Source organism: Notolabrus celidotus, chromosome 22, assembly GCF_009762535.1.
Source record: "Notolabrus celidotus isolate fNotCel1 chromosome 22, fNotCel1.pri, whole genome shotgun sequence".
Classification (NCBI taxonomy): Eukaryota; Metazoa; Chordata; class Actinopteri; order Labriformes; family Labridae; genus Notolabrus; species Notolabrus celidotus.
The window spans coordinates 25,737,996-25,749,243 of record NC_048293.1 but is presented as its reverse complement, the minus strand read 5'-3'; positions in this window follow the sequence as shown (position 1 = coordinate 25,749,243).

The following is an 11,248-nucleotide window of genomic DNA, read 5'->3' as shown; positions in this document are numbered from 1 at the left end:
GAACACTGTCATGGTTTACTGCACCTAGCATGTACAGAAGATAACTTTAATGCTACTTATGTGATCTCTGTTAAAGTCATGGCACAACCTTATCATTGAAGGTGTGTCCAATTTTTGAATATTTTTTTAATTGATTTTTGAACATTTGACATTTAATATTCTACAGAAATAGTCCCCCTAAAAGAAAAAGTACAATAATTAAAATTTTAAAATAAAATAAATAAAATAAAATAAATAAAATAAATAAAATAAATAAAATAAATAAAATAAATAAAATAAATAAAATAAATAAATAAAATAAAATAAAATAAAATAATAAATAAATAAAATAAATAAAACAAATAAAATAAATAAAATAAATAAAATAAATAAAATAAATAAAATAAAATAAATAAAATAAATAAAACAAATAAAATAAATAAAATAAATAAAATAAATAAAATAAATAAAATAAAATAAAATAAATACTGACAGCCAAAATAAGTTTGGCTTCAAATTACAACTTACTAAAAATAATAAATAACAAAATAAGTAGATAAAAGAGCTCTTCCTTTTGTCACAGTTCATAAGGTCAGAGTAAAACAAGCTTTTCTGAGTGGTTGGTCTACAAACGGCTTCCATGTTTTCAAAAATACATCCCCTTTATTCTTTAAGTTATAGGCGTGCTTCTCCAGTCCAGTCCATTCAAGATTTGTTTGAATGCTGATTTCAATTAAGCAGAATGAATTTCTTTCCTTTAAGAGATATTATGCGGATCCTCTTCATGGTCAGTAAACCACTTCTGTAAGCTCTGGGACTTGTTTGATACATGTTGGACTTCCTTTATCCATCCATCCATATATTATCTTGACCGCTTATCCCATTAGGGGTCACGGGGGGCTGGAGCCTATCCAAGCTGAGGAAGGGTACACCCTGGACAGGTCGCCAATCCATCACAGGGCAAAAATGGAGAGACAGGCAATCATGCACTCCCTCACAATTAAGGGCAATTTAGGATGACCAATTAACCTGAAGAGCATGTTATTGGACTGTGGGAGGAAGCCGGAGTACCCGGAGAGAACCCACGTATGCACAGGGAGAACATGCAAACTCCACACAGAGACTTCCTTTATCACCTCCCATACAACATGGATTTCTAAAGTGTTCCTGACTCCTCTCTCTGCCTGCTTACCTGCTTTCCTATTACCTCACCTTCAGCTTATCTTCCATGGATACTGCTCTTGGATTTGGCTAAGGTTGGGTTTACGGCCCAGATCATGTGTTTACTGTTACTGTCATTGGTGCGCGCCCCATATACAAAGGTTATAGTCTTTGTTGCATTGGTTGCAGGCTTGACTTCCAGCCTTGACCATTTGCTGCATGTGTTCCCCATCTTCCTGCTCCCTGTATTTCCTGTCTCTCCACAGCTGTCCTATCCATTATAGGCCAAAATGCCTCAAAACATAACTTTAAAAAAATCCCTGGTACTAAAAACTTTCACTGGATTCATGAATGCTACAGAAAAAACAGGTTTGATCTTAGGCACCTGTGTATGTTCATGAACTCCAATCACTTGTAAATTGACCGCACACTCCTGATAGTCAGCAATAATCATGCATCCCCACCATGAACAGGCAGTGACCATCATACAAGAATGTGTGGTAATGTGCGTCCCGTGGACCTGCGAGCATGGGGAGCATGGCTCAGAGAAACCTTTGAGATGGATAGAACAGGTTAGGCCTCTACATAAGACACATGCAGTGATGTAAGCAGGCCACATTCTTACCCTAAGCCAGCTGTCTCTCACTGCTCCGTTCTCCAAACCGGTGCCAACTGCGCTGTTGTGCAGGATGAAGCTGTCATGCATCCCAACAGGCCACCAAGCCACAACATTAAGCAACACACACATCCCATCGTGCATGAGCTGCACACTTAGGGAATGAAAAGTCTTCATGTGCATGTATGGAAACATGCTCTCTAGACCTGGGTACAACCTATTAAACCAATGACACTGGGCAGGATGAACAGAACGCAGGCAGGGCACATCAGCGCTGCATGTTTTGTGCTTCTGCAACATGATGTAAATTCACAGTCTGGGGCAGAGATATTACGCCTTTGTGGGATCCGTATGAAAGTACAAAGGCGTGATGACGCTGGACCTTTGTTATGGTGCTGTTGAGGACTTGCAATTTTAAAAAGAGGTGGTGATTAGCCCCTTTAGAGAAGAGTAATGTGATTTTTTTCAATGACAAAAGGCTTTAACTTTGTTCTCTTCAAAGCGTCCAAACTCCATTGACAGAACCAGGAATTTTACCTTGAATTATGTGGACATTTCTTTTCTACGGCTGACTGGATGTTCCTTTTTTTGTACTTTTTTCAATTCTACATTATTTTGTGTTCAGACTGGCTCTTAAGAACATAAAAGCAAAAACAAACTGAGAGCCACCCAGGCAGCAGAAAACTATCAACTCCTTTTGTGCTGAAGGATGAAATTACTGGGTTTTTTTCAATGCAGTTCATGAAAAAATCAGACATTAAGACTGAAGAGTGTTTTATCAACGTGTTGTCAGAGGACAGACTTTAATCTGTCTTTGCCTGAAGGGATTACACTGCAGCCACTACGACCTCTTGTGACCTTCTGGAGCAGTTCTTAAACATTGTACCGATGACTTATCCAGACCTTACACTGGAAAAAATGAACCTCCAAAAACAAGAGAAAAAATCGGCCAATAGAAGAAGTGAACATTTGCTTGACAGGATTTCTTAAAATAAGATGTAATATTTAGAAAACTGTGAACTTAAAACTAGCATGGAAAACTTATTATAAGCAATATTTGACCAGTATTTTAAAGCTTAGTGTCTCAGAATAAGACATGAATGCTAACAATTAGTATTTTTTAACTAAAAAAAAATTTCTTTATGTCAACTTCTTCATTTTAGATATATTCACCTTAATGTGAGTTGTGTTATAGCAGCACTTCTCTAGGTTTAAGACCATCTTGTACTGAAATAAGATGACAAAGTTGAATTGTCTCATGTTGAGATCTAATGTCTTCTCATAGTGAGCTGGATATACTAATATTCAGTCATGTTGTTCTTTAGGATAAGACAGCTCTGCTCTAAAGGAGCTGTTTCATTGTGTGCATGGAGTTTGAGGAGGAAGATTTTTATCTGATTTAAAGAAACAGTGTCTGAAAACTGAAACCCACCCTTAAAAACAACCCTCTCTTTCTTACTTTCTTTCTTTCTGTCTGTCTGTCTGTCTGTCTGTCTGTCTGTCTGTCTTTATTTCTTTCAGTCTGTCTTTCTTTCTTTCTTTCTTTCTTTCTTTCTTTCTTTCTCTGTCTTTCTCTCTTTCTTTCTCTTTCTTTATTTCTTCCTTTCTGTATTTCTTTCTTTCTTTCTTTCTTTCTTTCTTTCTTTCTTTCTTTCTTTCTTTTTTTCTTTCTTTCTGTCTGTCTTTCTTTATGTCTTTCTTTCTTTCAGTCTTTCTGTCTTTCTTTCTTTCTGTCTGTCTTTCTTTCTTCCTTTCTGTATTTATTTCTTTATTCCTCTCTGTCTTTCTTTCTTTCTTTCTTTCTTTCTTTCTTTCTTTCTTTCTTTCTTCCTCTCTTTCTTTCTTTCTTTCTTTCTCTGTCTTTCTGTCTTTCTTTCTTTTGTTCTGTCTGTCTTTTTTTCTTTCTTCCTTTCTGTATTTCTTTCTTTCAGTCTTTCTTTCTTCCTTTCTGTATTTATTTCTTTCTTCCTCTCTTTTTTTCTTTCTTCCTTTCTGTATTTCTTTCTTTCAGTCTTTCTGTCTGTCTGTCTTTCTTTATGTCTTTCTTTCAGTCTTTCTCTCTTTCTTTCTGTCTTTCTTTCTGTCTGTCTGTCTTTCTTTATGTCTTTCTTTCTTTCAGTCTTTCTCTCTTCCTTTCTGTATTTATTTATTTATTTATTTATTTCTTCCTCTCTTTCTTTCTTTCTTTCTTTCTTTCTCTGTCTTTCTGTCTTTCTTTCTTTTGTTCTGTCTGTCTTTTTTTCTTTCTTCCTTTCTGTATTTCTTTCTTTCTTTCTTTATTTATTTCTGTCTGTATTTCAGTCTTTCTTTCTTTCTTTCTGTCTTTCTGTCTTTCTTTCTTTGTTTGTTTGTTTCTTTCTTTTATCTTAAAACAAGTCCCTCTTTCTTGTTGAAATGTTACCTCTAAGTAAATGTATCTTAAATCAAGTGGAAGAAGATATTTTGACTAAAAATGAGACTAAAAACTTCACTTGGTAAGATTTTGAGTGTTTGCAGTGTGGAGAAAATAACAGCTTGTATTCAGCTCAGAGCTTTTCAGCGCCTCACACAGACTCTCTGTGTGTAATTATTGTACATTTTTATAAAAAATAATTCTCTAAAAAGGAACAGAAAAACATTCATCACACACAAACATCACACAGGAACAGATCACATCGCCTCTGTCCTGGCTGCATTGAACACGATGTTCTTCCACACTCAAAGAGCTCTTCATCTTCGCACTAAAATTGCTGCTTCTATCACATTATCATCCTTTGTGCGCGTGTGTGTTTGTATATACTTTGTACATCACATGTTAGCTTGTGTTTGGATGTGGCTGCAAATTCGAAAAACTCCAAAGAAACTCGGGACATGTTTGTTCTCCTCACAACAACAGCCTCCCTGATGTTAGACTGGTCTTGATGGTGGACTCTGGGGTTTCAGGATGATTTCATTCACAGGGCTCTTAAGTCCTTTGAAGAAGGTCTCACCTCTCCAGCGGTACACCACTGGGTGTTCTGGGGCAAAATTTCAGTGGCTGAAGTGTTCTCTTTCTGAGGTCAAGGTAAGAGCTGACACACACCAGGCCACCAGACATCTGAACTCTTGAATGACTGAGCAGACAAAGAGGAACAGAAGTTTTTTGCTGGCCCCACAGGACCTCTGCTAGCTTAAGATGGTTTCTTTGTTAGATCTGACTGAAAACTCTTAGTTCTGCTCCCCACAAAAAACCTCAGGCCACAGGCGAGCATTTATAGGCCAGACCCACGCTGGATGTCCACTGTGCTGACAGTTTAGAACTTAAATTGTTCTCTGCCAAATGCCAACCTAACCAGCCATACCTGCATAAAGCGTAATGTTTCAGCAGTGTTGTGTCGGCTGGTTGGCCTTTGGTGCAAATACTAGAACAGACAGGATGTTTAGAAAATGAAGCTGCAGTTTAATCCAGTCGATGACACTTTTATTCTGTGGCTTTTGACTCTGAATGGAAGTTAACCTTTTTAATCCTTTCATCCTCATCTTAATGCTTCTTACTTTGGGATGCTTGACATTCATTTTTCTTGAGCTGACATTGATGACCAATAATGACCTGCTCCTGATTTCCAAAACTAATAAGATTACTGACCTTTATAGGAGCAAAGATGCATTAATATCAATATTCTCTACATGCCATTTCTCACTGAATCACTATAATTAACACATGAAAAATGACGGAGAGGCGCCTGTAGCAGGACCTTTCTGAAGGACTGGTCACAGATTTAGTGTTTCTTGTTGTAATATTTATCAGTATGTCGACGTGTGTCTTGGTACACAGCTACGGACATGTAGCTATGTGGCTATGCTAACTAGCGCTAGCACTTAACCATGATAAATAAAAATGATCCACTAGATCTTCAAATCTGCAGACGTGGGGAGTAAAACCGACCTTTGTGTTTATTAAGACAGCCTACAACTAGCATGCCTCCCTCCTAAGCTCCTTGTTAGCACACATTTGTGCACGGAGGAGGGATTCAGTATTATTTTATACAGTCTATGGGCTGAACAAGCTCCGAGCTCTGACTCCGTGACAGACCGGATATTGTTGTGACGTATGAAAAACTAGGAAGTCTGAAACGGCTCGTTTCACACACATTTACAGAAAGGTGGCAGAATGGATTTTTTTCATTCTTGGGGGGTTTGTAGACAGGGACACATATTTCAGGTAAAGAACCATTAAAAAGTCAATTTTGCATGATATGTCACCTTTAAATGTGCTTCATAAAGATAGTTTCATTTGAACTTAGAGAAACATCCCCTCCCACTCAATTCAAAGCCTGGATGGTGAGTTTGAGGGTTTGTCTGTGGGGCCAAATTTAAAACTGTGTAAATGTATGTGAGTCATCAGCGCACTTATGCTCCATGACAGATTGTGGGTCAAATCTTGTGTAATGATGTGTTTTAGTTTGTCAGAACTTTTATTTGGCTTGCTGTAATTGTATTTTTCACTTGCTATGTTTATTTAATCTTATTAAATTCCAAATTGTTGCAGATTAATTGTTGCCCTGAGTGCGATCTTGTAGGAGAAACAGTGTGACCTGAAGGCAGCACAGACAGTCGAAGAAACATTGCACAAAGAAGGCTCGGCGGCCCTCTTTGTATTTTTACAGCTCTATATCTTCATGCCTATAAACTGCAGGCAACATACAGAGAGTAGAAAGTCTAGTTTTGATAGTGTATTTAAAGAAACACATCCCAAAAATATACTGTCCCCCTTCTGAGAAATCCTACCACTGGGTCTGCCTTTCACATCTCTTTAGAGTCTCCCTCAGTTAAGTGCGCCCCTCCAAAATAAAAGCAGTGACAGGTAGCAGTAAAATACCTTTACCACTAAGTCTTCTCTTTATGTTTAGCAGCTTCTCACATCCACTTTAATGCCGCGTCGTACCACAACTCATCTTTTTTTATCTCCCCAAGCTGTTAGGCGGCCTCAGTGCGACGCGGGAGAGGAAGGGGAGGTAAAGAACTATTAGAAAGTGAAGTTTTGTTTTGAAGCATCTCTACATTTCATATAAATGCACAGTCATAAGGAGGAGGGACAGCGGTGTAAAAAGTCCCCACAAACCTTTATTAAAGGCATTAAAGTAGCTCTGCAGAGATATTCAGTGCCATGTTCTATATATTCAAGTGCTACGTTTAGATTTTCATTGCAAGTGAGAGTAAAGGACTTGTCAGGATAATGCACCAAGAAATCACAGGTATATGGGAAGTCATATATCGTAGGAGGAGGATTTCTTTCTCTCAATGAAAAGCCAATCAGATCAAGGAAATGTCAGGAAATTGGCACAGTGCATAAAAAAGGCAACGCCAAGATGACTCAGAGTAAACATGAGTCTGATGTCCTTCAACAGACACACCAAGCATCTTACTCTTTAATGCACTTTCTCCACAATAAGAAGAAGTCCGTCCTGTTTGGTCTTTTCTCCCATGCTGTGATGTCTGCAGGAGGAGAACCAAGCCAAGATATGCTACAGGAAAATTTTGCCGTTGAGAGCTTTCAGATAGTAAGATTTAAAACTTGTTGCACACTTCAGACAGGAGAATAAATCCTGCAAAGCTTAATGACAGGGTGCAGGAGCAGGTATTTCATTCCCAGAATGAGAATTTAAAAGGATATACTCTTAATTACAAGTTATGGCATGATCAGAATATGTTTCTGGTGTTATTTTAAGGTAAAATTGTTGCATACTGTTGCTCTAAACGGCAATTATGACTCAAATGTGGTGAAAAAGAAGGTGAAACACAATGATGATAATAATGTTATTTAAGTAGCACCTTTAAAAACAAGGGTTTACAAAGTGCTCTGACACACAAGCTAAATCATACACAAGAACTAAGATAGAAAAGGACTCAGAGAACAGAGGAACCAAAATTATACAAGAAGAAACCGACAATCAAACAAACTGAGACCAAAAAAGAACGACAATGTAGGCAGTGAAAGAAATAAAGGCAGTTAAATGAGATAAAAGCAATTGATTTATGTGAATCAAAGGTACGGTTCCAGTCAAATCTTGCTCCTAAATATCCTGCTGAAGGTTTGACATTAGGAAATATCAACTCATCGTCCACTAACGCACTTCCTTGGTGCTTTTGAATGCAGCTCATGGTAATCCTCATCATACAAAACTCTATGTATAGAAAACATGATTTTGAAATGTGGTCAAGAAAAAGGGGAAAGTTCAAAATCTGGAAAAGTCAAATGAAAGTTTCTCCAAACTGTACTCCACCCAAGTGGTTACCTCTGGTCCTAAAATATGAAGCCCATGTGGAAGTGCTAATAACTGCAGTTTATCGAGTGTCCACTAGAGGCTGACTGCCGAAACACAGGAAAAGCACATGCACACCCATTCAAAGAAGACGATCTTTACAGCAATAATTAACATGTTTACAGCCTGGTTAAAAAAAAACAGTTTAGGTCTGAGTAACTCATTTTTCTATCAAGGATGCATTTTTTTATAACTCGTTATTTTTGAAGATATTAAACTTACAATTTTTGCCCAAATAAGGGCGTGGCTGACTTGATTGACAGGCGGGCACCCTGTAGTTGTTAATGAAAAGGCTAAGGCCCCGCCTCTTTACCTCACACTAGCTCCGGCAAAGTTAGGTTATCTTTAGAATAACCAATATGGCACCCGCCGACGATTGGCTTCAAAACAGCGCTTGGATTTATTATGTTTTATGTATATTAATGTTTATTTATTTGCACAATTAAAAGAAAATACATACAAAAAGAATTGCAAAGATAAATAATATAATGTGCAGGAAGAGGCAGAAAAGTCAGAGAGCTTATTTGAAGCCTCCACCCAAATAGTGTTCTAATATCAAAAATGAAGTAAAAATACTAAATTGACACAAATAAAGACAATAGTTGATACTAAAAATAAAATAACATCAGAATCTACAAAATTAACAATTCATATACATACAGGTATTACATCAACAGAATTCAAAATATGAATATGATGTGTATGGACACCTACTCTATGAGAATATGGTTGAGCATGATGAGTATAGTTATCATTATACAGTCTGTGATCCACCACAGCTCTGGAGTAGACACACATAATGTCAAACTCTACTCAAACAACTCATAGGAAAATGTTAAATTTCCAACAAAAGGCCAATGTTTGTAAGATATTATGATCTCATGCAGTATCTTTGATTTATATTCACATAATAACTTCATTAATCACAAAAACCAATGTTCTTTTTGGGGCCTGCTGATGGAAGTCTTCGGCTTCTGCATTTGATCTGATTACGAATGCTGATGTAGTAATATAATTCAGTGTGATCATCATTCTCCTCCCCATCATATCACTCACACCACTGAAGAGCTCAGTCTGAAATCAATTCATTATGATGATCCGGCACATCGTAAATGTGTCAGAAAAGTTATGAAGACTATTTCTTCCTCTGGGAAAATGGCTTTTTGAAATAGTGACATTTCTATCCACTTCCAGTCAGGTCTCAATATACACCCGCGCCCGGATGTACTTTACATTCAAAGACTGCAAAGTAAAATGTCCAATGCCCGGCTGCAGGGTTATTCTGGTGGAGCGTTGGAATGATATCGACCCTCTGGATGGATAAGTCACTGAGGAATCTGGGAAGGAAAATTAGTATTCCGCTTCACGATCTGAGTGCTCTCTCGGTTCTCGTCTACATTTCATCATGTTTTGCTGAATCAATGATAGAAAGCAAAAGGACCCTTTCACAGCAACCCAATTATGTTCCAATAAGTCTGCTGAAACTAAATTTATGCTAAAGTGCTTAACACGTTATTCCACCATCGTGTGATTGTGTGCTGGAGTGGATTTACACCAGCATGTTTGTTCTTTGCTAATTCCAGTTTGTTGCATGCTTTTATAAAAGATAATACAGCTTCTTTTTATGTCTCTGAAACCAGAGAGCAGAGAGGGCATTATTAGGAGCTGCAAAAACAGAGACAACAGAAGAAACCCCAGCAGACTCTCTGGGTCGCCTGTGTTAAAAAGTGTTGAGGGAGGCACAGTTAGCTAATAAGGGGACTACAATATACAGTAAGAACAGAGCTGTCCCCTGGCAGCACTGTCAAAGATTCACCAAACAATCCAAGAGCCTGTTATCTGTAATAGGATTCATCTTTGTATCTGTAGAAACTCACTCAGCCGTGCAGCAAAGCATGATGAGAGAGATGGTTTTTCATGTGAGAGCTGGTTGGCAAATCATAAACATTAAAAAAGCCACAAACAAAAACATGCATAGAATCAGATTAAAGGGAGAAAAACAAACTTCATTCATCACTTTAATCTCACATCTCTGTCGGCTCAGTCGGAGCTGTGAACTCGGAGTCTGAAAGTTTAAGACGACGATGACGAGACTTAAAAGATTTTGTCCGTCTTAAGAAGCGGCGCTTTAAAATCTTTACAAAGTTTTACCATCGAGTACAAAGTCTCAGGGTAGCTTACAGACCCACAACCAGTGGCGCCGTACAGGGGGGAAAAGTTAGGATGATTCTAAGGGCTCATGACTGACAGGGGGCCCGAAAATAATAATGAAAAATACATTATATTCAGAATAAGGTCATTAGAAAAACGGTCCAGTTGTCTTCATGAAATGTTTATCAGAGATCTCTACTTTATTTGGGCAAATTCATATTAACCCCCCGCCCCCCCTGTATCCACATGAAATGGTACAGCCCAGCCTGAGTCTCTCTTATCAGCTGTGAAGTTGCACAGTGCACTAAAGGCAGTGTTGTATCTATGCAGAAGGAATCTTCGTGACACTGGCTTGCTTGCATAGTAATACGTTTATTACAAGAATCAAAACCAGTATCGAAGAAGCGCCCGGAATGCTTGGGAGAACAGCTCTGCAAATCTGCTGACTCCCAGCGTGCTGTTGACCAAGACCTTTTATAGGTCTTTGAGCCAGTGACATAGCCTACTAGTGAGTCCAAACTTATCTTAACCTCTAGTTATTTATTGTTCTCCCCTTTGCTCTGCTAGCCGAAGGGTCACAAAACTTGTCCATGCATGCCACTAAACTGGAAGGGGGTCTCAATCCAATTTCCTTGAGAGTCTGGGAGAACATAGGTTTCTCCTTGACTTGTTTTACGTCAGTTACTTATTTCCTATCAGATGCTTCAGCAGCTAAAATGTCTGGAAAGACCAAGTCTGGGTCCCAGAAAAGGAGGCAAAGAAAGGAGAGAGAGGAGAAAGGGCGACGGTATGTCATCCAGTTTTTCTCCAGGAAAGGTTGGCTCCATTGTCTCGTAGATTCCTCTGAGCTGCCGTAGACGTCCTCCTGCTGTGGATGTTCCAGACTCCAGCTGATACAGACCTGCTGGACTCCAGCTGATACAGACCTGCTGGACTCCAGCTGATACAGCTTCTACTAATCGTCTCATCACTATCACCTCTCTCTCTTACTCCTCTCTATCCGTCTTTCCAGACCCAACTCAGTCGAGGCATGATGGCTGTCTAACATGAGTCTGGTTCT